This window comes from Pseudorca crassidens, chromosome 11, assembly GCF_039906515.1.
Source record: "Pseudorca crassidens isolate mPseCra1 chromosome 11, mPseCra1.hap1, whole genome shotgun sequence".
Classification (NCBI taxonomy): Eukaryota; Metazoa; Chordata; class Mammalia; order Artiodactyla; family Delphinidae; genus Pseudorca; species Pseudorca crassidens.
This window is the reverse complement of record NC_090306.1, coordinates 97,600,463-97,616,999: the sequence shown is the minus strand read 5'-3', so window position 1 is coordinate 97,616,999 and position 16,537 is coordinate 97,600,463. Positions and strand designations below refer to the sequence as shown.

Genomic DNA, 16,537 nt, shown 5'->3' with positions numbered 1-16,537 from the left:
GAAGAGCTCTTTCTATGGCGGAAGAGACGGAGAAGTTCAAGAAGGAGTGTGAATTACCTGTGAGTTATTGCACCTCCTTGGGCCTCAGTTTCCCCATATTTGTTAACTACCTCCTAGAGGACAGTCATTCCTTTTTTTAATTTTTTTTTTTTGCATCTTTATTGGGGTACAATTGCTTTACAGTGGTGTCTTAGTTTCTGCTTTACAACAAAGTGAATCAGTTATACATATACATATGTTCCCATATCTCTTCCCTCTTGCGTCTCCCTCCCTCCCACCCTCCCTATCCCACCCCTCCAGGCGGTCGCAAAGCACCATGCTCCCTGTGCTAGGCGGCTGCTTCCCACTAGCTATCTACCTTACGTTTGGTAGTGTATATATGTGAGGACAGTCATTCTTTATAGCATCTGTTGCTGCATGGGATCATACCTTCAAATGCCATGCATTTCTTTGCGGGGAAAAGCTAGAGCTCTAAAATGTATTATTTTGGTTTTGGTTGACCCAGCGCTGTGAGAGCAGCCACATTGCATAAGCAGAGTTCTGAGAAAACAGAGTTGCTTTCATTTTTCAAGCAGTAGAACCACAATCATCTCTATGTTTGGATCCTTATACAAATTAAATATATGGGTAAGAGAAAGCTCACAAAATCAGCAGTTTTAACCTTTCCCTCAATGCTGTGGGTTTTTCTTAGAGGTATTTTTTGGAGCATGGAGCGTGCACAGTTCTGCTCGATTTGTGCCCTCTAATGAGATCCCAGCCCTAGGTGATGTACTCCTACAACGATGTCTTCATGTTAATTACATTTTAGAATGGTTAGGGCAAGAATAGTTCCAAACATATTGAGGTAATAGCTAGTCATTTATCCAGAAGGTTAACAGTTCAATCAAAGAGAGAAAAAAAATTAGCATATCTTAAGAAAGAGTTCAAGTGGTTTTGTACAAGAACTCTCATTTAAGTCTTCAAGAATACTTAAAATACTGATAAGCTAGGTAATTCTATATTTCCTTTTTTAACTTGTTGAAAGCCCTCGATTTCAAGGTGCAACATCTGAGAACAAGAAGCGTCTGGCGGGCTTCCCTGGTGGCGCAGTGGTTGAGAATCTGCCTGCCAATGCAGGGGACATGGGTTCGAGCCCTGGTCTGGGAAGGTCCCACATGCCGCGGAGCAGCTAGGCCCATGAGCCACACTGCTGAGCCTGCGCGTCTGGAGCCTATGCTCCCCAACAAGAGAGGCCGCAACAGTGAGAGGCCCGCGCACCGCGATGAAGAGTGGCCCCCACTCACCGCAACTAGAGAAAGCCCTTGCATAGAAACGAAGACCCAACACAGCCAAAAATAAACAAACAAATAAATAAAAATACAAAAAAAAAAAAAAAGCATCTGGCAAGTGAACGGGAGAAAGTGTGTAGTCAGGGAAATTGGCTGGAGTTTTAGGTTAGGGGTCTGTGCCAGGACTGCCTCGCACAGAGTCTGAGAGTGGGGGGGTGGGCAGTTGATGAAAGAAGAGAGGCGATGCTAGAGAGTTTGGCATTGGATGAGGGCTCTGGGCCAATCTTTTATTATAGTAACAACACAGCTTTAACCCACAATAACAATAAATCCCTCAAATAATTGTATATCAAATCACTATAAACAAAATTACAATCTGCTCTCATCAATGCAGTTTCCATAACAGGTCTGATATTTTCCCCAAATTCCCATTTTTCTATGATTTCTAATGAATACAAAAGAGCATCAAATGGAAGCTATACCCATTGCTGTTTGTTTTAAGTGACTGAAGTTATCTTTCTTTTAGAAAGGCATAGTATTTTAATTTATTTTAAAAATATTTATTGAGCACCTATTATGTACTTGGCAATAGTTATATGGCTAATCATTTTAGAGATGATTCCTAAAAAAGACTTTCTGCCCTGGCAAAGGTAAATTGTTAAAATAATAAAACAGCTCAAGGATTTTTTTTAAAGGTGCTAAACAGTGGTACATTTTATTCTCCAAGAGCCCCACCCTTTGCACAAGGAGTTCCTTTCAATATGGATGCAATGCAAGGTGGAATTGTGTGGATCACAGTCTGTGGACTATTGATTTCATTGGGTACCATATTCAGTAGATAAAATACAGCTAAGCTGTGGCACGAAGGATGACTTTTCTAATTTAAACTACAGGAAAACTTTGAGACTGAAAATCAGGTTAGAATAAAAGTTACTCAACTCACTAACTTTTATATAGGATGGGGTCTTTTATGTTCATTTAAACATATGAAATAATTGCAAATGAAAAGTACGAAGAAGAATAAGAATGCTCTGTGTACCCACCACTCACAGGGTTTTTATGAGTCTACTTCATAGACCCTGTTCCATTTCATAGGGTCCAACAATTAACTGTGCAAGTAAGTACATTATCATATCTGAGACCAGCCTCCGGGAATAAAGCCTTTTTGTAGGACATTTTTGGTCCGTGGAATTCTCTCCTTTATCCTCTGGCCACTTTACTTTGACCTCTTATGTCCATTTGTGGCGGGGAAGAGGGCCTGGCAGATGCTAGGATGGCCTTGCCCTTCAGCAGGTTGCAGGGAGATTGATACCCACATAAATAATTCTAAGGCTCATATGAGTGCTGGGGAGAAAATGATGAATTCTGTCTGGGTAAGAGCTGGGGATAGAGAGTGGGTTTGGGGCTAGCCCTTGAAGGTTGGCTGGAATTTCGGAAGGTGACTGTGGGGAATGGGGACACTCAGATGAGAGTGAAGGCCTAGTTCCAGAATGGTGAGCAGACACAGTCCTTGGACCAGCGTGTATGTTCTCAACGGAATGGGTGTGCTTTGGCTGTAAAAAATGTTGAAGAATTCTAGCTTATTGATGAAGGGGTCAATGCCCCAAATTCTCTAATTTTCATTTCCAAGTGGGTCACCAAGTCTTACTGAACTTTTATATATCATCCAGCTGCTTTTTAAACCCTAAAATCATGCAATACAGTAATAATTTACTTTGAGAGAGTGTGTTACAGTTTACGAATGGCTTTTTCAGTACACATTATTACATTTGATCCATATAACAGCCCTGTGACACCACAGGCTCATCTCCACAAGCTGTTTCCTTTGAAAGTAACCACTGGTTATAGAAACTACTAACTATGGAAATCAGAAATTGTTTCCCACTGGCAGCTTTATTGTGTTAGAAGCACAAACCAGCATAAAGTCAGCAATCTGGGAGAGATGAAAGGAGGGGTCCCAAGACAGACAGAGATTGAGAGACCCGGGAGAGTGGTGGGCTTGTGGTTTTGGAAATGGAGAGTGAAGCAGAGGAGACAAGAGCACAGCAGAACTTACAGGATGGAGTGAGGGGGTGGTGGTCCAATACCGGGCGGGCCGTGGTCCTTAGCGCAACAATGAGCACACAGCAAGCGCATGGTCAATACCTGTTCAACCACGTATGGGCTTGTGTATATCTTGAGCAGTACCATGTGAAACACAATTCAAAGATCTACAATGGCGGCTTTTAGAACATGGATACAGAATGAAATTAATATTTTTTATAATATTTTCTCATTTTACGTATCTGTTCCCTTTCATTCTACAACGTTCCCATCTAATCGTAACTTTGATAAATTTTTTAATGCACATACTGAAATGGTGCACTTTTGCAACTACTTTATAGAAGCTAAAACAACCAGCACACTGTGATTGTTGTAATCAAGCGGGAATAAATCTTACTGACGTAGGATGTATCAATATATCCTTTTAGCCTGCTGCAAATCAGTTTACTTTTCTACTTAGAGACATGATGTGAAATGAAATTAATCCAGTCGCAGCAAAGCGAGTGCATTCAGTTGAATAAATCCCTTTACGTGGAAAAGAACTTTGTTTTGCAGCTCATTTGAAAGAAAATCCACATGGCAGTATAATGCCTTCTCTGGAACTGAACAAATGCATTTATCCCACTTTTATTTACAGTTAAATTCACATCAGAGATATTTTATATGACAGTACACTCTGTTACCCTTAGGTGAAGGTCACAGTGAAAGCATTTACAGGACAACTAAAATTTTGCAACAGAACTTAGCCTAAGGACCGTTGTTCCAACTAGACTATGAACTTGGCAAAGATTGACAACCCCTTCGAGAGAAAAGAGACGAATAAAAACCAACAAAACCATGTATATCCTTTTATATTCTTTCTTCTTTGTTTTCCATGGTCAAAAGGGCAATCTACACCCAGTTTATATATATATATATTTGTGTGTGTGTGTGTGTGTGGTATGCGGGCCTCTCACTGTTGTGGCCTCTCCTGTTGCGCAGCACAGGCTCCGGACACGCAGGCTCAGCGGCCATGGCTCACGGGCCCAGCCGCTCCGCGGCATGTGGGATCTTCCCGGACCGGGGCACGAACCCGTGTCCCCTGTATTGGCAGGTGGACTCTCAACCACTGCGCCACCAGGGAAGCCCCACAGCGTATATTTAGTAAATACTTTTTGGTGGTGACTATCGTGAGCAGGCAACACTTGGAGAGGGTCCAGAGACAAACAAAGGGATGAAGAGGTTGGGCAGAGACTCTTAGGGTGACACGCTAATGGAACTGAGGTTCTTTAGTCCAGAGAAGAGAAGGCTGGGTTTGGCAGCTGTGAAGGTAGTTGGCGTTATTTATCATTACTGAATGTTAGAAAGCACATCATATGCAGGGTAGGATGAAAGAAAGTTGACTTACATCCGGTAAGGTGGTTTAGGGTTAGGAATACGGAAGCAGTTTTGACTTAGGTGGATTATAAGGCATCAACACAGGTCCTTAAGAAATCTTACTTTGGAAATTTTACAGTTGAAGAGTAGGTCGTCTTTCTGAAATGAGTTAGGTGCCGTGCAGTAGGTAAATGACTCAGAGGACCTCTCAAGTTCTATTCCGCTTCTTATCCTGTGACTTTTCAGCAGCCAGTATCAGGATCTGACTTGCTTCTTGCCCAACTTTCACCATAGCTGGAAGCCCTTGACCTCTTCCCGCAAGTCAACCATACGGTACACTCAGCCCTAAGCCTTTCTTGGTTGGGAGGGATTTAAGAAGCTCACTCTAGCTGAATGCTCAGCTAACTGTCATCAGGTCACCCCTGCTGCTGGCCTGGCTCTGAAGTGTCCCAGTTCTAGCAAGTGGGATTGTGCCTTGCACCTAAGTCCACTTCTTTTTTTTTTTTTTTTGCGGTACGTGGGCCTCTCACTGCTGTGGCCTCTCCGGTTGCGGAGCACAGGCTCCGGACGCACAGGCTCAGCGGCCATGGCTCACGGGCCCAGCCGCTCCGCAGCGTGTGGGATCTTCCCGGACCGGGGCACGAACCCGTGTCCCGTGCATCGGCAGGCGGACTCTCAACCACTGCGCCACCAGGGAAGCCCCTAAGTCCACTTCTTACTGGATCTACCTGAAATCTACCCGTGTCTTCCTATGCTAACACCCAAAATCCTTTCTTGCTTTCCAGGTCTAACGTGATTTTGAGATCACACCTAACCTCCAGTCCAGGACTGAAGCTTTGTCTCTTTCCAGCCCCTCCCTCCCCCTACCCCAGCTCAGACATGGTGTCCAATCTCTGAACCCCAACCCTGCTACCTAAAGCTGGCAGTCTGTGCACAGAGCACTGGTTACAATCTCCCTGAGATCTCTCCTCTCACCTGTGGCTGGATTCTCTACTTCACTGCCCCCCCAGGCCCCCACCGTCATGACTCAGGCCACTGCCAATCCGTTTGCTCTTCACTTGGCCACGTGATGACCTGCCCCATGGCTTCATTCTCCTGCCTTCTGCTGTGAGCCGTTGCACATCTGAGTCCCTCTCTACAAACCACATACCTCTACAACAGGCCTCCTCAACCTCGTTGCCATTGACACGTGGGGCTGGTTCAATCTTTATTGTGTATTGGGGCGGGAGGCGTCCTGTGCATTATAAGGTCCTTAGCAACGTTGCTGGCTTCCACCCACCAGATGCCAGTGGTAGCCCCTCTCCCCCACCTCCAAATTGTGACAACCAAATATGTCTCCAGGCATTGCCCAATGTCCCTGTTGGAGAGGGGGTTTCAAAATTATCCCCTGTTGAGAATTCTTGCTCTGCAAGAACCCAGAAAGGCAAGAGCATTTTAAAACCAGTTATAGATACTTTGAGAAATAGCTGGATGTATCTAGAATATTTAAATGCAGATTAAAAAATTTAACTAACAAATCTAAACTATTAATAAACACCAAATGGAGTTTTGTAAGTTTTGTATTATGACACAAGGGGTAAAGTGGGTAAAATGGGGTTATGGTGGGTAAAGTGGGGTGAAATCCCTTCACCCTAGATCCGTCCTCCTCACATCTTATTGTGCAGAAGAATCACAAGAGGACTTTTTTAAAAGTTCAGATTCTGATTCAGTAGGTTTTAGGCAGGGTCTGAGATACTCAGTCCTAACAGGCTCCCAGATGATACCAATATCATTGGTCCCCGGACCTCACATTGAGTAGCAAGGCCCTAGATCAAAATCACTACTGAGAGGTGGGGGAGGGGCCATTTGAATCTTAATGATTACAAGGTCATAAAAGCAAGATTCAAATTTGCATTCGGAGGACAGACTATAAAAGTGTGACTGTTCCCTGCACTCTTCTATAATGAATAAAACTATTCTCAGAGATGTGTTTTGAAATGTGACATTTCTATTAGCTTGAAATTATAAATATTATACAAGCCACCTGCAAAAACCTGTGGACTGCTAAATTAGCTTGGCAAGACTTTGAAAGGTTTCCAAAACTCTGATGGAAATCTAAATTCAAGGTCTTTGTAGTCCTTGTTTTAGGGAGGAAGAGACTAGGGGTGAGGATGGGCCTGGGGGAGGGGATGGAGAGAGGAGAATCATTTTAAACAGGGCCTTGCAATGAAACAGATTCATAGAACTTCCTCAAATTACAAATAATCGTGTGCTGAAATTATACTGACACCACATGAAGTTACTGCAACCCCAAATCAGATAACTCAATTATAGCTATAAAACAGTTGCAAAAACGAATGCTATTTACTGTAACGTATAGCGATCAGGGTAATCAAATCTTCTGAAGGCTGTCAAAAGCCTAACATAAAAACTTCCTCCTCTCATATGATACTGCCTCTGAGTAACTTTGACTTGGAGTTTTGCAGACATCTGACTCACTGTTGCATACCCTTGGGAAGGAAAGGGCAATTCACATTTGCTCCTAGTTTACAGTTAGAAAGATTGGGGCTCACTAGTTTCTCTAAAGATGTAGATAATAAAGTCCTGACACTTTTGAGGTCTCTTCCAGGCCAGTGTTGAGACTATCTATGCCCTCATGCCAGCAGCTAAGTATTCACCTTGGGGAGGGAGAACCAATATCCTAGCTCTGAGATGTATTGATGGGCTGTTATCAATTTGATTAAGTGTAATAGAGCTAAATGTCTCTACATTTGAAACTCTGTGTTTTCTTTTCTTTCTTTCTTTTTTTTTAAAGAAAATCAATAATGTAAGCACAGAATAAGGATGAACTGGCTTAAGAGTAGTGCATGGGAACTCATGGGTATGAGTTGACCACAATTTCAGTATGTTCCTAGTCAGCAGTGTGACTGACATGAGTGCCAAAAAGGCTAATGCAATCTCGGGCCATATTAACAGAAATATAGGGTATAGATCAAGGGAGGCAACTACCCCATGGGATTCCGCATTGGTCAGACCACTCCTGGAGAGCTCTGTCCCATTCTGAGCACCATGGTTTAGGAGGGGCCTTATGTTGGAGTCCATTGGAGATGAACACTTAAAATGATGAGAGCATGTAAAACCACATTATAGGAGGAAGAGTTAAAAGAACAAAGGATATTTATGCTTGAAAAAGAAGACTTAGGGGGACATGATAAGAAGTGAAGGAAAAACAGGGTATCTGGGAAAAGAGCTTGAGGTACGGTTTCCAGTGGCACAAGTTTAATATCTGGATCCCCAAGGAAAAAAACTCACAAGAGCCTTCTCTACTCTTTGTCACTTGCAAAACAAACAGATCTTCAGCAAAGAAGACTCTACTCCTCCTATGATATCCTTGAAGTATGCAAATTTGTGGATAATTTTATGCCCCTTTGCCAAGCCATCTCTATCTGCCTGCAGACGCACCTCCTTCAGGAAGTCTTCCCTACAAAGCCCGGCTTTGGGCCACTTACCCTATCTCCTGGGTGTTTGCCCTGCGGTAGCGTTTGCTTTTGTTTGTCCTAGTTTCCCTAAGACTGTGTTAGCTCCTTAGGGAAAAGGACCCTGTTTTCTTTTTGTTTTTATTACCCTAAATGTTCTCAGTACCTCTGGGTACTGTGAATTAGGGACTGAGGGGATGTCTGCTGACAGTAGCCAAAAGATGAATTAGAGTCACCAGACAGGTAATTTTTTTTTATAGTGTCTACATGACAGAGCATTACAGCATGCTCTCTTGATGATAAGAACACCTAACTGACCCTTCCCTTTATGGAGTAATATGAGCTGACAAAGTTGGCTGTGTAGTAAATCTTACTTTCCACTACATCTTGCATTTTAAAATCAAAGTTGTGTGTCCATGCCACTATTTAAGAGCCCCATCTTCCTTGTGTCAGGTCTTGGGAATTACTCTCCAGCTAGGAGAGTATCTGATTTCACACTTCCTCTTTCTTTGTTTATCTGGATATTTACAGGGTACGTGGTGTCAAGCCACAGCATCACACAGTATCTGGTTTGTAAAATGAACGAGTCGTCTATTTAACAATATTGGTCTAAGAAATAGAAATTCCACAAATGAGTTTAAATGAGAAAGCATCATGTTATGCATTTTAAAAATGAGAGATTGCACATTTATGTGATGTCAAAGATATAATAAACATGCTTTGGGGGTAGCAATGCATGACTCTTCTTAAGTCTCCTGTGTAGTGGGTTAAAGAATGGTATTGTTTCACTCAAGGACAGAGGCATGGACGGGGCGCTCTGAGTCATCCACAAAGCTGAGAATAGAACCCAGAACAGAGCAGCTAAGTTCATGCTCTGTCACTCTCATCACTGGACAGTATTACCTCCTAAAATCCAATGACCTGACACGGTGCAGAGCAAATTATACACTTCTCTTCAAGAAGGTGAGAGAACTCCACTCGCCAGCCTAACGTTCAGTTAGAGGATACAGCGAGCAAAAAGACAGGGCCCCCAATTTTCTATCATCGGCTGTTAATCATAAATAGAGACCGACACCTTCCTGGTTACCGAGGTAGCTAACCTGTCTGTGCTCATAGCGCTTGGCTCGTATGATTCAAACGGCCAGCAGCAGGGTGGCTCCTCTGATGCGTACAACACCTTTAGTTCTAAGTTTCCACCGTTTGACGACTGATATTATAAAACCTTGGTTTACTGACATACGGAGCATGAGAATTTTCTGCTTGTTTTATCTTCCTGGAGAGACCCCAAATTAAACTGGGGTTATATCATGGATTTTGTATACTTGGCAACATGCACTGCAGACGCTTTTTATAAAACTGAAACAGAGGCTAACGTACAAAATTGTCCTAATTATACTGACCCAAAGATTCTACAAATACCCCCAAAGGAAAGGGCTTGGTCATGTCCTTTCTTGTCTCAGGGCGTCTGTGTTCGGTGCTGTTGGCTCTCTCACGACTCTCCGATTTCCAAGCACCTTTCAAGGACATTAAAGGAAATAACTGCTAATGACGAAAAATCAGGTGGAAGATTTGCGTCCTTCAAGAGAAATAACGTTTTTAGAAGGATAAGGTCTATCAGCCCCAAATAAGTCCATCAGCATTCTTTATTTCCATATTATATTCTGAACTACCCAAGAAGAATCATAAAATATCACGGCACGTCTGTCGGATGCAGAGCACAGAGTTAGAGCAAAATTGCTGTGAGACAGCCAGCCCTGCAGGAAAATGAGGCAACCAGCAGAACGACACACCAGCAGCCCACAAAAGCACTGTCCATGTTGACGGTTTCTAGCAGGATCTGGACGTTGAAAAGGAACCCATCTAAACTGGACGCCAGCTCTAATGGCCTACAGGGCAGGGTGAAAGGTCTTGCCATCTATCGCAGAGAAAAGTCATTTCCCTCTGCTCAGACTGCGGGGGGCGGGGGGGATTAGGAAGTTTGCAACAGAGAATGGAAGGGGCTTCCGAGAACATGTGATCTAACCTCTCACTCGACTGAGAAGGAAACTGAGGCCCAGAGAGGCTACAGTGTCATGTTCAAGGTCACGCAGGTAGTTTCCAGTAGAGCCAGAATTCAGATTTCCAGAACCCCCATCAAGGGTTCCTGTGCCTCTAGAATGCTGTGCCCAGACCAGAGTAGCAGAAGGAGCCCTGGGCTACAATTTCACAGTCTAGGTACTAGGTCTTGGCAGACGTTAGCAAACTTACCTTTAGCAAGTCACTTAAACTCGCGAGCTTTGCTTTTCCCACTCTGCAACATGAGAGGCAAAATATGTGGTCTGTCTGCCTCAAAGATCACAGGCAGATCAAATGAGATAATGTGTGAAAACGCTTTTTAAAGCTTTATAAGGCTGAGGGTAAAAAAAAAAAAACTCTTCAGATAAAGGCTGTTTTTCCTTCTGAGAATATATGGATGGACTCTTGGAGGGGGAGGAAGGAGATGGTCCACTGGAAATTCTGTGTAAAGGTGTGTGTGGATGAACGCTAGGCATATTTTTCACCCCTGCGGAGAGTTTCTGTAGCTTTCATCAGCTTCCTAAATGTGTCTCTGAAACGACTGTTCACCTCTAGCTTCACCACCGCCAGTAAGAACCCCTGTGCTATGGATATCAACACATGTATGATCAACCTAAAAGGTTGATATAATGTATTAAAATATGATTTAATGTATGGCTGGGATCTTCCTGCTGGCTTTACGAATTCAACAATTCACATTTTTAGAATATAAATCCGTTTGGGGGAGGGGAGCTAATCTGACCTCACACTTGGCTCTGTAAACTGCTAAAAATCCATCGCTTATAAAATGATGATGAAAATTCAAATTATAAATCAACCAGGTTTTTTTCTACTAGTGTACTTCCTTAGTAATATTTCCTACTTATTTAAAGACTTTTCTTTAAAATCATATTTAACAAGAGAAGTATCTACTTATTATTTACTGAGTTCCTACTGAGTTTCCAGCAGTTTGTTTCCAGTATTTTCCCATAAAGCACTGGACAATAGACACCAATCATAAACCATTTGGAGGCTGCTACATTAAGCTCGTGGTTCTGGAAGGCTGAGAGGTGTGGAGAAAAACAAATGAAAAAGTATTATTCATGACCAGTTGATCAATTAGCCTGCTTTTCATTAAAAAACATAAAAAGGCAGAACCAATTTAGCAATGACTATGTTGGAAATGCATAAAAACATTATTAATGTTGGACTTTTTTTCTCACTTATTTTTAGTTCTCTTTAGAAAATTATACTTGAGAGCTTTCTGTAACGGCAATAGAAAGAGTGAATAAGACAGCACTGGAACCATTTTTTAATGCTAATGAAGGGGTAGGGACCAACACCTGGTTTGTGAGGCCTTTTCTGTGTACAGTTATGTGTTTCCAAAGCCATGGACTGACTTATGGAGTATCTGAGTGAGTGAGATAACCAACCAGGAACGTTACCTACTAACAAGACTCATCCATCGTCCCATAAAGAAATCCAGTGTGGTCTTTTATAAATCTGACAATGGCTATACACTTGTGTTTTAGTGGTAAAATCTTACACAGTACAGTAATGTGAAAAATAAGAGGTTTTTTTTTCCCCCTTGACTATATCAAAATATCACCTTCTGCCCCAAGGCTCTGAGATCTCATAACTCCCCTCTTGTATTATTCCTTTCAGTTTTTTTTTCCTTCCTCTTCCTTTATAGTTTTATATTTTTCAATCCTAGCATTATCTCTGCTGTTTAAAGTTTCTTATACATAGCCTTGAGCTATAGAAGTGCAATAAGCATACTCATCTGTGCTTAATAGAGTGCTATTATCAGATGAACCAAACCTAAAATACATTTTCGTAGCAACGCTTCCAGATTTTCAGTAACTTAAAATAACTTAAAACTTGGGTGGTGATAGGATGGGGTGGGGGTGGGAGGCTATAACTGATTTTCTTTCAGTTCCAATTGTGTTCCTTCCCATCCCATGTGCCAGGAGTCTTCAAGAGAATGCTCTGGAATCAGACCGCCTGGGTTCAAATCCAGGCTCTACCATATACAAGTTAAGTGACCTTGTACAAGTTACTTAACCTCTCTGTACCTCAATTTCCTCACTTACAAAAGAAGGGTGATATTAGCCCTTGTTTCATTGTGCCGTTAGGAGAAGCAAATGAGTTAATACCTGTAAAGTGCTTGGCAAATAATAATAACAGACACTGTTTTAGAAAATTTATGTATAACAGAGAAAGACAAATATCATATGATATCACTCATATGTGGAACCTAGTTTTAAAAAATGATGCAAAGGAACTTATTTACAAAACAGAAACAGACTCGCAAATTTCAAAAACAAACTTACGGTTACCCAAGGGGAAACATGGCGGGGGGGGGGGGAGGAATAAATTAGGAGTTTGAGATTAAGACACACACTCTACTATATATAAAATAGATAACCAACAAGGACCTAATGTGCAGCACAGGAAACTCTACTTAATATTCTGTAATAACTATATGGGAAAAGAATTTGAAAAAAAAAGAATATATGAATATGTATAACTGAATCACTTTGCTGTACAACTGAAACTAACACAACAGTGTAAATCAACTATACTCCAATAAAATAAAACAAAAAACAAACAAACAAAAACCTATACATGTATAAATTATTTAATCTTCAACACAATATGATGAGATAGGTACCAATATCACTCTCATTTTATAGCTTAAGAAACTAAGGCACAGAAAGACTAAGTAACTTGTCCCTATTGGCCTAGTTAGTGACGGAAGGATTGGCCTCAAACCTAGACCATCTGGCTCCACAGCAGCACTCAGTAAATGTTACTTATTACTATCATCATCATCAACATCAACATCATCACTATCATCAACATCATCATCATCCTTGTTATCACCTGAACTTAAACACTCAATAAATATCTGCTGTTGCTGCGGGTAATGATGAATGTGTATGTCTAATCCTTCTTCAAACTGTACTAAAATGTATATGACCCCCAATGGAATAGTTGAGTTAGGCAAGGATTCTAAAGACTCACTAAAGCTAGTGAGTGAGGTTTGTTAGGAGGTAGGATATTACCACAATGCCTAAGTGTGATCCTGTCAGATCACTTGTTAATTGCAAAGGGATCCCTGGCGTGAGATGACGACCTTGAGCCACAATCAAACTGAGTGTCACAAATAGAGGGACAATCTGGCACTAAGTGTCTCCTGATGAGATGCAATATGGAGCACCTGTAAAATACGTTCATTTGAAATCTAATCAGTGCTTCAGTTCTAACTTGGAGTTTACAGGGAAATACAGGGGATAGAAGAACAAATTAAATGACACCATGAGACAACAACAAATCCAGGATGTAGGACATTTTACAAGATAATGCCTAACCTTTTCAAAAATATCCAATGTTGAATAAAAAGACATAAAACCCTAATGCAAAAATGTATGTTTCTTTTAAAAATTAGGTCCTAGTTTTATGGACAATATTTGGGGGATAATGGTTAAGGTTAGATATGGTCTAGATATTAGATGATATTAATGAATTACTGTTCATCTTCTTAGGTATAATGATTGCATTGTGGTTATGTAGGAGAATGTTCTTATTCTTAGATGTTTACTGAATTATTTAGGGGTGAAGTATCATTTTGTCTGTAACTTACAAATAGTTCAGAAAGAAATACATATAGATAGAACAAATATGCCGAAAAGTTAGCAATCGTTGAAACTAGGAGGTAAGTATAGAGGTATTCACTGTACAAATATTTCATCTTTTCTTTATGTTTGGACATGTTACTCACTTTCTTCGTAAGATGTATGTCTTATATCTTCTTTGGAGGGCATGTAAGACTTTAATCTTCACGTACTTAGTAATAGTTTCTTTTAATTCTCCAAAATGTTTGCTGTGAATGCATATTTTTTAAAAAACCTGTTTTTTTTAAAAAAATTATTTACTGAATTCCTATTGGCTCAAGCTTATTGAAACCAATAATATTAACATTGTTGAAGAGAAGTCAGTGCCTAGCACAAGGCCTGACACATAGTAAATGCACAATAAGTGTTAATAAATGTTCATTTGTTAAATGAGGCTATATTTTCCTAAGAATTGTAAAGAGGCAAAAAAAAAAAAAAGACATACACACACACACACACACACACACACACAGAGGGCTGTGTTGTTCCTTTACAAATCGAGAAATGGTGGGCAAGTACTTGAGATGGACAAATGGGGGTCAGTCAACCCCATCCTTTGATTCAAATAGCTTAGGTCCTAAAGATTCTTGACCAAGTTTTGAGTTTGTTTTATGAGGGCACAAAAATGAAGCCTGTCCCTAGGACTAATCCAGCAGCAACTCTTGCTTGTTTAAGAAATCCTGATGGAATCACGCTTAATGACACATTTTTGAAGAATTGTAGACTTTTCTTGAGCCAGGAAAAGAAGCAAGTTCTGCTAGAGTGCAGGCGTGAGCCCTACAGATCGCCAATACCCGCAGGTGTTGTTCTCTGAGAATCAATAAGTATGTGGGAACTAGGCCATTTTCAGCCCCTCCGGAAGGCAAGGGCTCTGAAAGAGACGGCTTCAGGCAGTAAGTGAGATATAGTTCATATAAGAAGTGGGAAGAAAATGATCAAGGTTCAAAGAGATAACTGATACTGATATTACCCTGTATTTTCACAGCGCCTTTTTCCTAAGCCATTTCATATCTATGTTAACTCATTTATTCTTACAATATCCCTATGAAATAGACGTAGAACAATTGAAATGTTAAAAAAAGATAAGGGATTTTCATCAGGGCCCAAGATATAGAAGATATTCAAAAGGATATTATATTAGCAATGGAAATACTTCTTCATTTTGAACAAATCGATCACCTCCTTCCCCTCTGCTTCCGTAAAGTCATTTTAAAAAGATGAAATCTATTACAATGTAGGGAGAATCAGATTACAGTTTACTACATGGGAGACACTCCAAGTTCAATCTAAAAAGATAGTTTTATTCAATGATATAGGGCTGTCTCCCTTTACCAGAAAAATCCCTAAATTTCTCCAAAAGGGCGCAAATCAATTTTTAAAACTTGAAATTTAAATACACTTAGATGGTTCTCAATTTACACAGTGCCCTTTATTTAATAATGGATCCTTTTGTAAAGAGGATCCCTTTAAAATTATTTTAAAAGTGTGAAGTTTTATAAACAATCCTGGGTTGTTAAAGCAGGGTACACGTATACTGAATGTTCTTTCAGAAACCAAAAGCAAGGAAAAAAAAAAAAAAGGAGGACCCACTAAAGAACAAGTAAGTCTATGATAAATGTAGTTGTAGACGATGAAAGGTTTTTCACCCTGAGGTTTCCCACCCTCAGATGACAGGACATGAGCACATGTAATCTTTCCTATTGGAGTTTTAGATCCTAAACATTTTCCCACCTCTTAATTCCTCTGGGGGTGTATATTTTCAGTAATGTGCAGATGAAGTTACATATACTTTATTAACAATTCCAAGTATGTAAAAATGATAGTTTTAAGTTGGCTCAAACTTTGGTGTGTGTATTCCATCCTCAGGTTTGAGGGCGGGTGGGGCAGAGAGTGTCAGAGAGTTGCGTTCAGGCTCAGTGCCTGAACTGGAGACCGTCTTAGGGACACAGTGTTAACTGTTAATAAAGAGACAAAGACAGACAACACTCTCTCAAAACCTATTTCAACGTAGTTTTCCTTTTGTAAAGGAACCCAAACTGGTGTGCTTTGTAAAGGCACCATAAATACTAACAGAAGTAGAAATGCAAGCCCCAAGAGAAATCCTGACCACGCAGTACTGGTATTCATTCATTGCTGCTCCGCCTTTCACCTGCCGCCCCCCGCCCCCCGCCCCCCCAACCCAATTTGGAATAAATGCTGACACTGGTGAAGTGGAATTTCACCTCTGTAATCCCAGGATCCAAAGTCTTTTCCTGAGATGGCTCAGAAGCCAATTAGTGGAGTCTTTTTGTGTAACGGGCTGGGTAAGGAGCAGTCTAGTTCATTCACTAGAAGTCGAATCCTATCACCACAAACACTGCTACAGAAAAAGATGTAGAGACCTTTGGTGATGAACCGAAAATTAAAACCAATATTTACAGAGCCCATGGGATTCATTTAATTAGATTGACTCCTAGAGAACATTGTGCAAATAATAAAACTATCCAAGATCTCTAGAGCGTGTGGACTGATGGTGTATAATGACATACCTTTCAGAAGAGAAGAGGTTGAGTCTATGCCTTTGACACCGAGTTATTAGAATCCTTTCTTGCAACAAGGAAGATGAATTCCAACATCAAAATGTCTGCATTTCAGAGTACAGATCTACCTTGTGCTGTCTTCCAAGTACCACACTAACCCAGGGCACAGGCTCGCAGATCCATTG

General features: G+C 41.0%; 1 protein-coding gene across 2 annotated transcripts in view; it reads right to left on the bottom strand.

Moving 5' to 3' along the window:
- GRAP2 (GRB2 related adaptor protein 2) overlaps nt 1-16,537 on the bottom strand; it is a 61,448-nt gene extending 44,911 nt beyond the window's left edge. For both annotated transcript variants that reach the window (XM_067698750.1, XM_067698751.1), the window contains exon 1: nt 16,362-16,537. The gene's annotated coding sequence lies outside the window, so the exon portion shown is untranslated. The remainder of the gene's footprint in view (nt 1-16,361) is intronic.